This window comes from Pieris napi, chromosome 21 (assembly GCF_905475465.1).
Source record: "Pieris napi chromosome 21, ilPieNapi1.2, whole genome shotgun sequence".
NCBI lineage: Eukaryota > Metazoa > Arthropoda > Insecta > Lepidoptera > Pieridae > Pieris > Pieris napi.
This window is the reverse complement of record NC_062254.1, coordinates 9734853-9754529: the sequence shown is the minus strand read 5'-3', so window position 1 is coordinate 9754529 and position 19677 is coordinate 9734853. Positions and strand designations below refer to the sequence as shown.

At 35.1% G+C, this 19677-nt stretch overlaps 1 protein-coding gene and 1 non-coding gene across 3 annotated transcripts in view; both read left to right on the top strand.

Annotated features, from left to right (window-relative positions):
* Positions 1–19677, top strand: part of LOC125060362 (connectin-like) — a 91036-nt gene that overhangs the window by 67445 nt on the left and 3914 nt on the right. The gene's annotated exons all lie outside the window — the stretch shown is intronic.
* LOC125060567 lies at positions 16034–16152 on the top strand. Its single transcript, XR_007118890.1, has one exon. It is a non-coding gene; the product is annotated as a 5S ribosomal RNA (ribosomal RNA).

Sequence of the window (19677 nt, the reverse complement as noted above, 5' to 3'; positions counted from 1 at the left end):
CACCCCTAAATTTTTATTTTTATTTTTTAGACAAAATTTTTAATTTCTATTTTTTTATGATACAACATACAAAAATACATACAACCCCTAACTTTCACCCCTCTACGATCAACCCCTATTTTTTTATTATAAATGATATGGCAAAACGACGTTTGCCCGGTCAGCTAGTAATTAATAAGATTTTTTTAACATGTCAATGTTGTGGAGGAAAGTAAACAGTCCTTCTAACTTCTGAGAGGACCCTCGACCATTCTAACCATTGACTCGGTGTCTCGATAGGCCCAGTAGCCAGTGGCAGTTTTTTTTATATGAAATCAAGCTGTTGCCCTGAAGGACAACTCAGGTTGGGCTGTTTTAGCTAGCGACTGGCGCAAGAGCGTCTCTCCAGGTTTCATAGGGTGGTCAGGATAGGATGGAAGCTCACAGGAGCGCGCGAAGTGCATGGTACGTGACTGCCTTCCCCGGTGACGGCGGTTTTTCTAGACCCTAGTCTGTATTGGTTTTGCCGCGCTTTGGATTTATTTTGTTACACCAGTGGCTTTTTTTGGAATGGAATCTCGCTGTTGACCTGACCAGTGGCTAAGGTATACAGGGTATGACGTCATCACAGTGATTGTAACCGTAGAATGTAGGTAATATCACTTTATTCCTTTATTCAGAGAAAATTTGTTGTTTGCTACAGCTAGAAAGTAATTAAATATATTGATCTCCACTAAAGTTCAATTTCAAAATAGTTCCTGATAACCCCTTTTAACACAACATCTCTGCAGCTTTATTCAAAGTCATTTATTAATTTGTACTACAAAGCTGTATGCCATTAAAATCACTGAACTATTAAAATGAAACTTACTAAATAACCGGTTAGATCCGGTTCAGTTAACATCAATAGATGATCGGTGAAGACGGTACGTCCCAGACCACAAATCAATGGTTCCCGCAGGTCTAAACAGGAGCTATTTTGGCGAACCACTATTGATAGTGTATTGGCAATATTACTAGCTATTTTACCTTGAATTATAATGCCGAAAAAATCGTGATAGTTGCCTTCAATTACGTATGGAATATATTTTGCCTATGATAGAAAACGGTTTAATGTCTAAAGGCGTAAATATGATACCTTTAATGCTGAAATGAGAAAGGAAATCTCTTATTCAATACTCTGTTAAATTCCATGTATGTTGATCGAGGAAAGCACCAGCTCTACGGTCACCGGCACTATCTACCAGGCGTTAACTAAAAATCTTTAATTATCGTATGTGCACTTAAATCTCACGGCCTAAGTTGGCAAGCTTTTTATCAATTAAAAAAAACCGATTTGGTAATTAGTTATCAAAAATATATCCATCACATATCATAATTAAGGTAAAGATAATAAGAAATCAAAAGAGCTTTTTTTAAATAAAAATAAGTACTTAATAACTCATGCTATTGTATAAATTTTAAAAAACAAAGCACAATCGCCGTAACCAGCTTTACATAACGACATTATTATATACAACAGATTGTTTCGACTTAACCAAGACTAGTGGCGTACCAAGTCATAAATTATTCAAGTCAGTCAACTATACCCATTCCTGACTTAGATGGGTCGCGCCAAAAGTTACCCGGTCCGATTTGCCGACTACCAAATAAGGTTTAGCACGCACTACGTTTTTACGAGTTACTTCTAAATACTTCAAAGAATCAATTCGATCAAAATCAAAATATATCTATAGTCTATCTATTAATTTAATCGCAAGCTTAAAAACTAAGGTCATGAAAAACAGCAATATTAAAAATGTCTTCTATCTCTGTTCATCACAGCGTAAAATCAAGTTATGAGAAAGATATAAAAGAGTACTTTAGAAGCGTTCAGAATAATGAGCCAAGAAACTCAAATCTTAATTTCCGATCATTTATTATTACGTCATGCCAAAAACATAGAATTTTACATTTACTTGAATCAAGTTTACTTGAGTATAACTTCCTAAATAATAATCACTTATCCTACTGGCGTTCTTAATCCTGACACAAATATGTGACCTAATGGCGTCAGTAAAGACAATTTTTGATATTATGTGTCATCCTTTTTACTTTGCTAACTCTAGTTAGCAAAATATGAACATGAACTGAGTATACCTGTTGAGAGCATAAAATTCAAAAAGCCAAAATCATTTATTCATTTAGGTAACACAATGTACACTGTAATAAAGAAATACATATTAAATGCTAAATGCTTCTAATTTTACATTCACTGCCAGTTCTCAAATCAAGGGCGTAGAACGGATGAAAAGAACTGGCAATAAACTCTCCGCCAGTCTTTTTATTCACCAAGTTATTTGTTTTACACAACGTTTGTAAGGAGCTGCAACCATTACACCATGTTCCACATGACATCTTAAGTATTTAATAATTAATGAATAATATAAAAAAAACAAAGATTTATCCTCTATCAACAGTAGGCATGGTGAAATAAGAACACACACTTCATTCTCGTGGGAACAACACGCAAATACATAGTCAAAAGAACTAACATACACATACACGAATTCAAGTCCGACCAGTCACCACAAGTAGCACCCGTTCACGAGTATGATGCATGGTCATATAAGCTTATTATTTCTTGAAGTTTGAGAATATAGTCAAACAACTGTTTAGAATGAAGTATATAGGTTTCTACTATAAATATTTGTATCACAAACGCATTCATAGCTACAATTCACCCACAGTGGTCGCCAAATGCGTTTTGCCGACTCCCAACTTACTTTGAATAATAAAACAAAACTTTATCGATTCCAACTGTATTCAATGGTCATTCCAGATGTTATTATAATAATTTTAGAGTTTACTGCTTCGGCTATCATTCAATTTTATTGTTTTCCCAGACATGGGGCAGGCACCGAGGCAGCATTTCTAAAACGTCTGGCCCACTCACAAATGAGATTGTAAATCACATCCTTCATGCTTTATGTTCGCATCCTTGATCCGGCCGGAATAATTTTTCATAAAAGGATATTAATAAAGAAAATTATATATTTTCTGAAGTTTCAAGCTAGCATTGTACGTTCTGGTTGAACCAGATATTATACATAATACGTATTCGATATACAAAAAATCGTAATGGTCTAAGATCCCGATATACAACGACCTTCAACGAGATGCTTATTGAATGAAACGTATTTTATATTTAATTTTATATGTCAATAAATATAATCCATATGGGTTGCCTAGCAAATTTCAGTCCAGAGTATGTTTATTAATATTTAAAAAAATATATATTTTTTTAAAAATTTCACCGGTATGATTATTTGATAAATTCTATACCAATCGAAAGTATGAAGCCCATAGAATATGCAAACGTTAGGTTGTTTTTAATCAATTAATTATTTATGTGTATATTTTTTATGTGACACTAAAGTATATATACATCTTTAGTAAAAAAGAAGGTTATAGTGATACATATATAATACTACCCTGATTAAAAATATTGATTGAAAAAAAATTAAATTTTTTACTACATGCAAAATTATAAAAAAAATTTTTTTTTTTATATTAATTAAACATACTCTGGACTGAAATTTGCTAGGCAACCCATATGTATTATATTTATTGATATATTAAATTAAATATAAAATACGTTTCATTAAATAAGCATCTCGGTGAAGGTCGTTGTATATCGGGATCTTATACTATAAGAATATGAAAGAGTAAAACAAAAGTTATTTACGTTGTAAAAAAAGGCAGTCTTTCTGTAAAATAAAATAGAATACAACAGGAAGTATCCTATATCGCCTTACAGGTATAAGAAGTCCTTCAAATGGCTGCGTCTGTCTGTATGAACAGGATAGTGTAACTGAAGATGTTAAGTATTTTAGTATATTTCTTTTATGGAACCCGTTTGCCCCCAAACGGGCAGGAGACTAACTTGATGTTAAGTGATACCGACGCCCATTGACATTTTCAATGCCAAAGGGATCGCGAGTGCGTTGCCGATCTTTTAAGAATCAAAACCTATTACTAATTAAGTTTTTACCTTATGTGATTTGACTGCAATAAATCGATTAAAGTTCACAAAAAAGTTCCACGAAATCCATGCAAGCTTACGTTACATTTTTTAGATTCATTTAAATTTGCTTCAAAATAATTAGTCTTATTAATTTCGCCATTCAATAATGACACAAACAAAGTAGATACACATACAAAACTATACCTCAACACGTATTTTTCAACTTCCAACTACAGCCAACAACTAATGTGTGTGACCAAGACTGTTATACGTGCCTGATAGATAAATTACTTCACAATATGTATTTAAAAAAATCTATTTCATTAGAAAATGGTTATTATCTAATCCACGACCTTACGCTACGCTACTATCCCTGAGTCTCGACGCTGTATCTCATGCAATCTTCATTTTATAGTATTAAGGTTATAAGCGATAGCAAAAATTACATGAGTTTCTATTGGACTATTTTTGGTACTCTTAAAATAATAGCGACTAGAAAGGTATTCCACAAGCGTAAAGGCAGAGCGATTCTTTGGATTTTTTTAATAGAACAGGGACAAACGGGCAGGAGGCTCACCTGATGTTAAGTGATTCCGACGCCCATGGACACTCTCAATGCCAGAGGGCCCGCGAGTGCGTTTTAAGAATTAGAACGCTCTTTTCCTGATGGACCCAAATCTTCAATGGGCAGCTGGTTCCACATAGTGGTGGTGCGCGGCAAAAACTGCCTTGAAAAACGCTCAGTTGTGGAAATCTTTTTATGTTTGAGATACAAAATACAAAAAAAATCGAGAACTTTAGTCCCGTGTACACAAGTTCAAGTTGTAGTTGCGCGTTCCTCAAATACAAGTCGTGTAAGCTACGACAAAGAGAATTAATTTTAAGACTGCAACGAAAATTCAAAGTATATGTAATTTAAAATACATTTCCTTAAATAAATAACTTATCTACTCTGCAAAGTATCCTTGTACTTTACATATCTTTTGCAAACTCAAACAAATCAAAATAATTTAAAATATAAGTTGAGAGTAACATCTCGCTGGAGTTTCGCCAAGTCAATGATTTTAATAATTGAATATGCATTTGATGTATGTCATCCGGAGACTGGCTAACCACAACTTGCTTTTAACTGAATGGATTTGGCTTTTTGTCATGTCGCATGCATACATTTCATATACATTTGAAATTTACATTTACATTCCTGCTTCTAACATAAATATTAAGGATTTGTTAATTACCCTTACGCTATAAACAAATAATGAATGTATACTTGAATATAAACATATATTACATAAATCATAATTACAAACATATATGATACAAATTTTTAATGTTAAAAAGGTTCTAGTGAATCAAATGCGTTAATAATTATGAAATATTTTTAATTAAATTATAATCATACGAAGAAATGCAATTCATTAATAGTTATTCTACCATTATTTATTTATTTATAGCAACCTAACAAAGAAGTAAAAAGAGGAAAGAAAGTAGTTATAAAAATTAGAACCAATGTGAAGCTACGATAATACAAACGACGCAGCGTGCACAAACGTATTGATTATAATGAAATAATGCCTATAATTAATGGGCACACATAATTACAAAGATAATTATTACAAACGGATTACAACAAAAAATACCTTAAATTGCAAAATTAAGTGATAACAGAATGCCCTTCCAGTAATCGCATGAGCGATCCGAAAAAATCAAGATGCTCTGCACCCGATTGCACATTCTAGCCATTCTGTTTAGTCAAGCGTATAACCCCAAATTAATGTGCTCCGTGGATATAGGTATCCGCTTTTTTGCAAAGTCTCAAACCTCTGCTCAATTTAAACAAGATTTGAGGTTAATCCAGCATATAGTTTATAAAGCAAGCATCCAGGAGATTCCTACAAAAAGGAAGTGATTTTAAATTGTAGTGCTGTAGACGCTTGCTTTACGATCATTTATTTATTTATTTCGTAATCCTACAGCTAACATAAATTATATATAATAACAAACAGTTACACTGAAAATATAGCCAGAGATGGAATACATAATACATTTAACTACAAAAAGGTTCAAAATTTACAAAAGGAAACAAACAAATAAAAAATATTCAATACATTCTAAGTAATACCTAATTTTTCTATGATAGTGTAAAAGTGAGGGTAAGTACGTGAATGTGTGTATGTGGGGTATGCTCATGCTTAATACTCCTTTTAACCATATTCCGCGATAGCTTAAACAAGTCAAGGCTTAAATATTTTTTTGCATGTTTGTCTTTACAAAAGAAAACCTTTTTGAAGTTATACTTCTTTAGGCGCGTTATGAAAATTTGATGAGAGTGAAATTTTACGATGCGCGCGCACCTATGACACAAAATTCGGAGTGTGATTATAGCGTGCGCAATCTACAAAAGAAATAGAATATAAGCTAACTTCACGCATATTCTATTTCTTAGCTTAGCAGCTTAACAAGAATTTTGAATATCCATGACAATTGACATCTGACATTGACATTTACCTTTTAAACAAATATAGGAGTTTGAATTATTGTTTAAAATAAAAGATTATCTATGTATCTAGTTATTTTCATTATACAAGTGCGAATTTTATATGTGCGTCTGAATTATAATCAGAAGTGATTTAAATTGAATATCTAAATCAATACTAATTAATATGATAAAATATTTGTGAAAAAACTGTGCTAAACTTCCTGAGTGCTTCAATACAATTGAGGTTAACTATCCGTATGTATTATCGAGTATTATTGTTGATTAAAATTGAAACATGAACCATTATTCATTGCTTTTGTTTATTGCGTTTGTTACAGCAACTTTTTAGAAATATTCTACGACCCTATATATCAATAATTGAGAACAAAGATTTAAACACGAATACTAATAAGGAGAAAATGAAGGCTTGGAGCGATATTACAGAGAAGTAAACATTTTAATAAGTACCTGTATCTCAAAAAAATGATTACATTATTTAATCAAAACATGTAATTTTTCAGATTTAATCTAGCAAATATAAGGACAAGAGACAAAAAACAATTGATGAATCAGTGGAAGTGCACTAAATTGAATAAAAAAAAAGAGTTGTCATCTTATCGCCGTGAAACATCAAAAACTAGAGGTGGAACAAAGCCACCATCACCTTCTCCAGACACAATGGATATGGCAGAGATGATACCGAAACGGTTTGAAGTAGATTTCAATGAATTTGATTGTGATGGTGTCGAGGAAGGAATGTTAATTATAAATATGATGGTGATGTTCAAGGTTCAACCTCTCAAGCATAGGCACATACTTTATTCCCCTACAGGGTAGTTAGAGATATTGTAATACCTCAAAACATCCATGTTGCTCTTGTTGTACCGAAACTCTGTCCAGCCAGATGTGAGCCCATTCCCACTTATAATGGACAGTGGGTATAATACACCTTAATACCTGAGTGCGAACCACTCACCATGATACTTAAATTAATAGATGTTATTTATATATTTCAGGATATTACAAATAAAATCATTTTGGAAACAATTGCTATCCCAAAAGCAAATAAAGCCAACAATGACAAGGTAATAAATCAGTTTTGACATAACTTGAATACTAAAAATGCCAAACAAAGGTGTGCACAACAGTGACAACATAACTTAACAATTTCATTATTTTGTAGGATTAAAGAAAGGTTAAAGAAAATCATGTCGAACTGAACAACAAGAATCCCCAAACAACTCAAAAGAAACCTACAAGGAAGACACCGGTATTATATTTAAATTATCTCTATCTCTAAATAGAATAAAAGAAAGTTGCTATCCAGGTCTGTAGCATGTGCTACAAATTATATTATTAACACATTTATATAATTATATTAATATAAATGTGTTAAAAATTTTATAATATGAATTATACAATTTTTTAAGTTTTGCATGGACAGAGCTTAAATTAATATTCTCTTATTTGTTGCAGAAAGCAAGTAGTAGTTTTAGTTTTGGAGAAGCCTCGTAGATGCACAACCAAGTAATGATTAATTTAAAATTACAAACCGAAATCCTGATGAAGACATTAGAGTCACTTAAAAATAAATAGTATAATGAAATAAAAATGTTTTAAAGATAAATAGGGTTTTATTTGTTTAATGTAAGAGAATAATAATAAATATTTATTTATTTAATTTTTCAAATGTAAACTGAACTTTATTGACTTTATTGACTCCTTTTCCAGTCTTTGATTATTTAATTGTAATTAATTATTTGCATGCAATCAAAAACTATTTTTAATAATGTCAAAGAAGTATAACTTCTTACGCGCGTACATAAGTACACGCACCCTTTTTTTTATGTGGGCTTCTTTGTGGAGGTTACACACAATACTACAGTATTGCAGAGTACTTTGCTCAAGAGTATTGTATACAGCGATCGTAGTGCTGCGTGTTTTGTAAGCTTTACAGTGGCGTAACCCAGAGTTTTAAAGCTTTTCCTAGTAAATTTGTCGATTTGTGTCCATTATAGATCATTGAATAGAATGGCGGACGAGTAAAGGTATTTTACGCTCTAATTCCCCAATTTTGAAGTTATTCAACTTAGTCTGAATTAATACATAGGGACTGTCAAAACTGGAATTTGAATATTCATAAATAATTCCCAGATTATATCAAGCCCCTTGCCGTCTTGGCTTTATGTACAAACAAATATTAACACCTTATTTAATAGTTAATCTTCAACATAATATTATCATTATATATATTTGCGATTATTTATAGACTAAATAAGGATCACATAGTTGATACTACACACTTCAAATAAGTAAAATGATCAATAAATAAACATGTTCCTTTATCTTCTTTTTATTCTTCTATGGTTTTGAGAAAGTACAATATATCTTCTTTGTTGGTTTTTTTAATGGAGCACTAAAGCAACAGCTCTACGTAATACCAGCATGGTAAAATATTTTGTTAAACAAAAGGGCTCGAAGAGTTCACATTTCTTCTCGTCAGTTCTATGCTCTTGCTTATTCTTTGACGTTCATTTGAAGAAGTAATATCAATAAAAAAGGGTGCGTGTACTTATGTACGCGCGTAAGAAGTTTTACTTCTTTGGCATTAGTAAAAATAGTTTTTGATTGCATGCAAATAATTAGTTACAATTAAATAATCAAAGACTGGAAAAGGAGTCATTATAGTCAATAAAGTTCAGTTTACATTTGAAAAATTAAATAAATATTTTTTTATTATTATTCTCTTACAGTGTAACATAAATTCTATTATTATTCGAATGTTGTTTTTAAATAATGTACAATGCCGTAGCATCTTCCGTTGGAAACTTCATTCTGTTAATTTTGTGTCACGGTGCGCGCGCATCGTAAAATTTCACTCTCATAAATTTTTCATAACGCGCCTAAAGAAGTATAACTTCAAAAAAGGCTTTATTTCTTCATTCTGAATAACACATATACAAAATGATCTTACGCTACATTAAAAACTAATTTTCAGTAGTCGCCTCTGCGGCCGGTGCAATAGCATACATGAAGAAATTATATTTTGCGTCACATTTTTTATACTAATTTAATCAATCTTCGATAAATCATTTACATTCTAGAAGATTTTTTGCAGCATATGCATGAATAAAAAATGAATATAATGCATGGGCAAAAATGCTACGCTGGTATAACAGAAAACATTCTCGTTAGTTATTTATGAACTATTGAGGCACTGAACAACTTGCTATTGTATTCGCTTCAAAAACACACAATACAGGTCCTATGCTGTGGGTCTTATTAATCTCAAAGCATAGATTATAATTAAAGTTTGTAATTTGGAATCCATCTTTATAAATTTCTGACAGAATAGTCACGCCTCTCTCGATGACGAATGTATTTCATATGGCAATTGTACTGCCATATAGGACACTGTGTGGTAGAAGACGTATATTGGAAACAGTAAGCAATTTCCTAGTAGTTGGCCGAAGCTCTTTGGGTAGAAGGCCTATCCATTTGGGCTATTATTGTAGAACTACTACTACTACATACTACATAAACTAGATATTCTTCAATATTTATTACCAAAGCACAGTTTTTTTAATATAAACAATCAGTAAAAGTAGTTTGAACATTACCGAATTTGCCTTAGAATTAGCAGCCTTAAAGCGTGGACTAAGGTTAGTACGGTATTTGTTACCTATAGTTTAATTAAAATTATATTTTGGTAAAGTGCAAGATGTGTGAAACTACATATACACAGCACAACTACAATACAAGCATAAAATGCACATGAATCATGGATAAGTAATGCTTATAATCTTCTAATATGTATATAACATTCTCGTGTCACAATGTTCGTTCCCATACTGCTCAGAAACGGCTCGACCGATTCTTAAGACATTTTTATGCATATTCAGTAACTCTGAGACTCGGCTACTATCTACTTTTCAAACCCCTAAGTGATACATTTTTGTTTTTATTTTTTTTATGATAGATACAAAAATACATACAACCCTTAATTTTCACCCCTCTACAAGCAATCCATATTTTGAACTATTATAACTTGAATTCAGCGGGTTATATAGAGAAAAATTCACAGAAAAACCTAAAAAGTTTTCATTCCGAAAAATGTAACATAGCATAGAATTTTTTTCCATGTTGGTATGTACTAAAAAGGTAGGCTAAGTAAAATCACATTAAGGAGAAACAAAGTTCACGGGGACAGCTAGTAAGAAATCTTCTAGAGATATGAAAAAGGTTTAGCATTAAGTGATGGAATATGGATGGAGAGCGCGAGCATCACGCTAGTCCTTAGTCCTAAATAACAGCGTGGCAACAAACACTGTACTTTAATCGTTTAAAATAAGGTAAAAAGAAATCAATTAAACCGATGCATTTGAATAATCGAGTCATCGTAAGAATACTCTAGTTCGAGTTTTGCACAGAACTAATATAAAGCATTCCTCAAAAGCGTTTCGATTTCAAACGTTCCAGAAAACACGGAGCAAAGTGAAGCGTTTGTGCTCGGGTTTTCGATTCGAAAAAAATAATTTGCAGCCCGTTCACTTTTTTATTCTTTTGCGACACTGCGTATACGGATTTGATTTGTTTCATGAAATCGTAAAGGAAAGCTTGCGCTCGATGCCGAATCAAATGTCCGGCTATATTTCAATTATTCAAAGCTTTGATTTTCATTTAAGTAGACTGCGGCTGGTTGCGTTCTATGGAGAGACTATTGACATACTTTATATTTTTAATACGATTAAACGATAGGTGGTGTTTAACGGTTATTTGTGTTGGATCGATTCCTTACAATACAATAAATATTTTGTGGCGCGTGTATAACACGCGATCGACACGTCACTCTCCCCCCTTAGTGATACCTAAAAATCGCTTCTGCGCAGGCAATGACACTTGTTCATGATGTTTGCCGGTATCTGTACTTTAGAATATTTTCGGGAAATTATGAATATTTCATTTGAATTTTAAAGCCATACAAAGCGCACTAATTAAAAATTATGGAATTCACCATTATAGCCATAAAAAGAGCGACAAAAAATAGTCTAACTTAATAATAAATTCTACAAACGATATCACATATAAAAGATAATTTTAGCCCTCCACCCTTAAAGTCTAGACTCTAGGCAATTGCTCTATATATTTCGCTACCTCGATTCACATAAAATTGTAGCAATAACCATAGAAGACCTTTCCATTATATCCCTTAACTAAACTACAGGGTGGGTTTTTGTTTTTACCGCAAAAGTATAAATGTGATAATATTTTACACACGTCCGAAATTTGTGTAAATGGGGAATGTAAAGCAAAGCGATACAGTCATGGTCATAAGACCGTACGGGGCAAAAATTCAAAATGGTGGACCGGGGTAAGGGGAGGGTGATACCAATGTATGCAGCGGAGAAGTGACTCTGATGCATAGTGGACTCAGGAAAAGTATGATTGTTTAAGAAGTTCTAGGTTGTGCTATGTGAACATGAGACCTAGATTCAAGTTCCCCTAACCTTAGGTCTCTGTGAATGCGAGCGCGAAAACACTTAACTGCTAACCTATGAGTGCACATTGGTTCTAGGTAGCAAAATTAATATCGGCAAATTGCCACGTAATGTCATGACATTAGAGCGACCTACCGTGACGGCGATAACGCTGTTATCGCTAAATTTAAATGGTATCAATGTGAATTTTCTGTGATCCAATTAAAAAAGTTATCGAGCTTAACTAACCAATCTTATCGGGCCGGTGGGGTTCATTATGATATTAATCGTTCGGGGAAATAAAACAATACACCATAGTTCACGACGTCATACCTACGATGAAACACAGGCACACCTATGAAGGTAACTGAGTGTTCATTATCCAACGATTGTGTGGATGGATGAATCAATGTAAACCTAAGTTTCTCAAGTTCCGTGGTGAACTTCTTTGCGGACATGAGTGCACGCTGCAACGCTGTGGTGGAATACTCGGTGAAACGGACCCTTCACCGAATATAACATATGTAAGACTGCTGGTCACGTAGCAAGACTCCCTGCATGCTCCTCATGCCAGGCAGCCTGCAGTTACATTTTAAACTCTTTAGTTGCATTTTTGTACCATAGCGAGTATCTCCTGAAGCTTACCTGTATTTTTTTCCTATACGGAGCATGATTGTGCAAGCTAATCGGAAAGTTAACAGTCTATGACATCGGTGCCAAAATAAAAGATAAAACTGCATGTATTATCTTCAACATTTTTCCCTTCTTCCGTTGAAAATAATTGGGTAATGCCGATATGTATTTTCCGTTAACATCATCAATATAGCCCAATTTGTATCGCAAAATACTTTTCTCTACCTAAATTCGATATCATTAGCGAGTTTTGTTAAAAACAAAAAAAATCCTGATAACTATAAAATGCTAACCGGAACACATTAGGTAGGTTTCAAATTAGTATAAATTGAGGGAAGGACCTATACATTCAATCATTAGCATCATTACCCCCGACATAATCACCAGGAGCTATACAGTCAATCAACACTAATACCCTCGACATAGTCACCATGTGGGGGAACAATAGTGGAAACTCCGGAGAAGCCGCTCGTCGGTACGCCGAGGAAGAGAAGTGCAGACAAGACAAGGAGCGTGATGAGAGGAAGCGTCAGCAGGAAGAGCAAGAGCTAATTGCGGAGCGCGTGAGGCAGTATGCAGCAGCTTTGCGCGAGCAGGCATCGTGGCGCGGAACACATAACCGGCCAGAGTAATGCGGGCTCATAGATATGATACTTTGTTAAAGAATTTGTGCTTAAAAAAAAAACTTGTTTCTCATACATATTCATTTCACTACATCATTGTTACAACACATTATCGATTTCGTTTTGAAATACACGCTGCCAGTTAGTACCGTTGCGAGCCCACTGTAGCCAATATTCTGCAGTCGCCATCTCGCCGATTGAATAATAAAAGCCATAGTTCATAGTTCATAGTGCTTCTTAGATTCTTTCAACAGAATCGCACGTTCCAGGTAGAACTGCAGCCATAGACCGACGTGGCCCGCGCAGTAGTGATGCCAGTGATTATCTTGACAACTGTAGTCGAAATGCTCCTGACCTGGTCGGATATTGTGCCGACAGGAGCAAGAAGAGTAGTCACCCATTGAACAGTCATCCATATGTATGCGCTTGACGAAATTGAAGAGCTTCGAAATATAGGTGAATTGTGAAAATAAAATAAAAAAATTAATTTTATTTTTAATTTATTAGTAGTTGTTGATTTTGGAACGTTTTACTTTGGATCCAACAGACGGCGCTACCATCGCAGTGTCAAATTTTAAATATTTTTTTATGATACAACATACAAAAATACATACAACCCCTATTTTAAATAAAATCTCCGTATCTTCACAGGGCTCCGTTGAATAATACGCCAAGACATCTAGATTGTTCGAGTGTCTTAGCCAGACGGTCTCGTAGAACAGTTCTTTTGATTCTTGATATAAAATCTTCGGATGCAGATACAGATACAACCACGAGCGGACGTGCAGTGAACAAAAATGATGGAAGTGTTGATCACTGCATGAGTCCCAAAAATTGTCCAGGTCATCTGGCGGTGTTCTTCCACAGAAACAGGAGTTATGCAAGCCAACCTTGCACTGGTCTAGATGGATGCGCCTTTCAACGAACTTCGCTATCTTCGACAGTCTGACGAAACTTCTATAACCCGATGGGGCCACTCCTCCGAATAGAGGTGTTAGGGTATCCCAGTTGATAAGCAAGCGATCTTCCTCCGTTCTTGTGCCATCGAAGTTGTATAGCACTTGGAAGGATTTGCCGTTGAAGAAAGTTACTTCAGTTCTGTTCATGGACAGGAGAAACCGTCGATATTCACTATCAAAATGTAAATATCGGTTCACGCTGAAGGGGGCCCCACACGGTAGACGAAAACCTCGTTTCGCAAAGTCATTTACTGTGAAACTTTGTGACTTCTTTTCTTCTTGTAACGCCATTGTGACACGATGAAGTTGTGCGGCCTTTTGTTTATGTTTCTTGCTGAAGTGTTGAACGTTAATTGATGAGCAGTCGTTTCGACTGCTTATTTTATAGGTGTATTGTTGCCGGACGAAAGTCAACACTGATAACCTAGAAGTTATTTAAAAAAAAATCGGAATTCCCTCAAAAATATAACTTATCAGCAAGCGGCCTGCTTCGTAGTAAACAAATGATTAGGTACATGAATGATTCTAAGTATAAAAAACAATGCCGAGACCTCGTCAGCTGAACTTTACTCAACCGAATACTGATAACGCAGAAGACGTAATAGACATAAACAAAATTCATCGGATTTTCCTGAGTAAGATAACCGTTTGGTTATCGGCCGACTTTGTGATAAGCAAGCGATGTCAGCGTCAGCTCATGTTTAAATGTGCTCATATGTAGGTATCATCACACTTTAGTACTCTTGTTGACAAAACAACTTCAATTCTAGCAGTAAGGGTCTCGTGAGTACCCGCTATGAAGGCATGCTTAGATTATACAAAAGTGGCGAAGCGATGTATGGCCTACGAGATGCGGGTGACCGTTCCATGTCAACAAAGTAGATAAGTTTACAAGAAGTATGTTTGTTGTAGGCGTTCCAAGTGTCGTTCTGCCAGAACGTGAGCTGTAGGTTTCTGATAAGTTGGCGCTACCTTGGATGCTGATTCTGTGGCCCCAGCGATTCATGTTACCTGCTGCTTTGACCCATATTTTTAGCACCTTAGAGCATGCACCTACAGAACAGGTCGAAATTTTCGAAAATGCATCTGACCTCTATGCACTATTGACTATAGTATCTTCATCACTGAATCCGAAAATATCAACCTTGCCTAGCCTAGATGCTTAATTTTGAAGTTATAGACCGCACGGTAACGTGGCACCTACTGTACATTGTTGCGTTACGTTGAACTGTCATTGGTCAAGAGACGTATTGCATTTCTGTGATTCCTCAGCTGTGGACCAATTATAATCAAGTTGCGTTTCGTTTTTTGTTTTTTTTATGTAATAGAAGGCAAATGGATATTAAGGGATACCGCAGCCTGAGGACACTCATATTGCGAGAAAGCTCGCAAGTGCGTTGCCGGCCTTTTAATAATTGGTACGCTTTTCTTGAAGGACCCTAAGTCTAATTGGTACTGACCTTGTCGGAAATACTTCAGTAGGCAAAAAACTACCTTAAGTTTTTGGAACGAAGTTCCTAATCGCGCGCTGTGAAAGGGGGCTGGACGGAAAAAATTCTTACGAAAAGTTGTCACGACACTTTTTTGCTATTTGCTATTGTAATACACCGGTTCTCGTCCGATCACCGAAGTTAAGCAACGTCGGGCGAGGTCAGTACTTGGATGGGTGACCACCTGAGAACACCTCGTGATGTTGGCTTTTTTTTGTAGGGATTAGAAATGAAAATTATTTTTGGAATCGCTTAACTAAATTAGTCTTGTTGGAACGAAGTTATCGAGCGTTGCGAAAGGGGCCTAGACGGAATAAATTAAGACCAAAAGTTGTTACGACACTTTGTGCTATAGTTGTTATATTTTACATTTTCGATGTATCTATCGTCAACGTCCATACCACGTTGAATACACCGGTTCTCGTCCGATCACCGAAGTTAAGCAACGTCGGGCGAGGTCAGTACTTGGATGGGTGACCGCCTGGGAACACCTCGTGATGTTGGCTTTTTTTTTTCGTCGTAAGATTGGTGTCGAGAAAATCTATCGTACTGTTATGATACCAATTAACATATAAATTAATCGAAAGGAATTTCGTTCCATCCGGGTGTCCCTTGACACCTCTAAAGTTTTTTAAGGCAGTGTGGAACGACGGACGAAGAGGTGATACGGATGGTATTTTGTATTCTGCACTGTTTTGGCATCGATCAACATGGTTCATCTCAGGATCAAATTACTTCCAAGTACTACTTGCACTAGTCAAGTAATATAATAAAAGGAACGAATACACAGCATGTATAAGAAATATGTTATTTAAACGCTTTCGTGTGGCTCCTGTATAAACTAAAACTGAAATACCAACACATGGCAGCCATTTTGCCTGCAGTAAAGCTTAGGCTCATGCGATTTTACGATACGACGTCCATTCCTCTTATGTCTGACAGTTTCTTTACCTAGTTGTGTACGCTTTGAATATTTCATTTAGTTAATTCTGGTTAAGCGTATCAGCCAAAGATAAGCTATAATACTAACAAAACACGCTGCACTGAAACGCGAGTTTTTTAAATACTTATTTTATTAACCTTATAAAGGGGCAAGACGCGAACACATGGTTCACGTATGAATTATTAAATCATTGCGTACAAGTTCAATCAATGTTTTTTCGGGTTGGTGTAAATAGAAAAATTATCAAGAAGCTAAGTGATATTAACTATGGCGTATAATCAAGACATCTTGGGTTGGATTCTCATAAATAATTGTTAATCTTTAAGTTTCTCATCGGTATTCTTGATTATTTAGAAGACAAATACGTAACGGACAATAAACTACAAAATCTTTTGTCTTTTAAATCAAAGAAAGTATATGTATCCAGTAATGCATAAAAACAATTACATAGTTATAAACAAACATCCCTCTCCGAGCAGCTTGATCCTTTGGCGTTGCGTAGAGATGTGGGGTCACTCTGCATCTTCTACCGCATTTACCATGGAGAGTGTTCAGAGGAGTTATTCGGATTAATACCTGCAGCTGAGTTTCATCATCGGATGTCTAGGCAGAATACGAAATTCCACCCGTATCACCTCGACATCCACCGTTCCAAAACTGAGCGTTTGTCAAGGCAGTTTTTGCCGCTTACCACCACTTTGTGGAACCAGCTGCCCACTGAAGTATTAGGGTCCTTCAAGGAAAGAGCGTACCAATTCTTAAAAGGCCGGAATCGCTCTTGCGAGCCCTCTGGCATTGAGAGTGTCCATGGGCGGCGGCGGTATCACTTGCAATCAGTAAGCTTACTTTTTGAATACGATGCTACCTCAAATATTACGAAAAGACCGCGCCAGGTACGTTCAAGCTTCTAGGTCAGTTGCAGTAACATGGTCTTAACGAAATAAAATATCCCGACAAACCTAACAATTTCCACGTAATAAAGTTAGCCGGCGTCAGCGCTAACTCAATTTATTATGAAATCTAACCAATTTGCGCATCAGCTAACTATTTAACTTGGGGATGGCCCCTTAATTAACTCCACAACTGCGAGGGTTTGACTACAAAGGAATTGACATTGTGCAGTTTTCAAACGGTAATTAGGGAGTCATTTATAGCTTTGATATCACTGTAAAAATTGCATTTTTACTCGTGATAGGTGGACAGCCTGGCACATAGTTTAAATTTTGAGTACAGTTTATAGCAGAAGTCGAAAAATATCCTGAGGTCGTAGGTTCGATCCCCAGCTGTGCACCAATGGCCTTTTTTGTGTTTTTGTTCGAACGGTGAAGGAAAACATCGTGTGGAAACCGGCTTGTCTTGGACCCACGACGGCGTGTGTCAGGCACAGGAGTTTGATCAACTACTACGCCTCTAAGACCTGAAAAGAAATGATTATGAAACAGATTCAGAAATCAGAGACTTAAACCTAAAGAGGTAGTATCGCCACTGATTTATTTTTCTTAAAAAAATGATATAGGTACCGCAATAAGTCTCAAACTGATCAGATCGCAAAAAAAAAATAAAAAAATAAAAGCTGAAGCATGTTTGCTTGAAGTTTTTTAATAATCAAATAATAATAATAATCTTTATTTCTTCTCTCACATATACATACAAGGTTATTATGTGGAGACTGGTCTCTGTAACAGGAGACCTGAGTGACAGCTAGCCAGCCTCTCCACCACCGGACCGGAACACGCACAATTAGGTCATTGTCATAAGACACTATAGAAGAAAATAAGTAAGGGCTAAAAGAAAACCATGCAATCGGAGTCGTAAAAATGAATTTGGGGTGTGTGCGTATGTGTGAGTGTGTGTGTGCAAGCGCGCGGGTGTGTGTGTCTCAATGCACATATCTTAGAAATAAAAATAGTTCAACTCATGGTATTATCTTTGAAAGCGTTTGAAGAGGAAAGACGCTTTCCATGTTTTTAATAGTCACACTTAATTCATTACACCTAAATAAAGATGTATCTAAATTACTCCTTTGTCTCTCTCCTATTGTTCTTACGCTGTGAAGAAAAGCAGAATCTCTGTAGTTAAAATGGTACAATAATACCGGTTTTAAGTATATTTTATCGTAAAAACTATGAGGTATTCAATAATCAACACCCATATTATATATACCCTTTTTTATTTTAACAATAACAAAAAACTTTAGAGGTGTCAAGGGACACCCAGATGGAACGAAATTCCTTTCGATTAATTTATATGTTAATTGGTATCATAACAGTATGATAGATTTGTACAGTATGAAAAGCCAACATCACGAGGTGTTCCCAGGCGGTCACCCATCCAAGTACTGACCTCGCCCGACGTTGCTTAACTTCGGTGATCGGACGAGAACCGGTGTATTACAATAGCAAATAGCAAAAAAGTGTCGTGACAACTTTTCGTAAGAATTTTTTCCGACTAGCCCCCTTTCACAACGCGCGATAAGGAACTTCGTTCCAAAATTAACATAAAAAACATAATTTATGAATTCATCAAGAACTTACCAGATTTTCATTCCGTAAATTTTAAATTAAATTTTTATAACTCAATGTAATTAAACGCAAGAACTTTTTACGACCGTGTATTCTTTAAATTTTTACTTGTTATTTGTAAATTGAAGCGAAAAATTTGAAACCAGCGAGCCGTTGCTTTATCAAATTGCTCGTAGGCTGGTCTATTAGGCTTAACAAAACCACTCAGCGTGTGCCAAGGGTGTCGGCTGAAGCGAGCTATGTACGGAAATATACAAGATTATATGATCCATTGGCTAGTTCATTACTACCATAGTCACCATTGATCTAAAGACTTGTAATATCTCGTAAAAGAATTCAAAATTTTTATTTTACACTCAATACAAATTTTATAAATTTCAAAAACGAACGTACTTTTAAACTTGTATATATTTTGTACTTTTTTATATTTTTTTTGTAACACTTATGTTTACTTAAATTGTCATACATTTTAGATGGAAGATTTGTAAAATATACCGTAGATTTAGTACTATGTATGATGTGGTAAACTTTTATAAATAAATAAAATAAAAATATCTTTTCAGAAT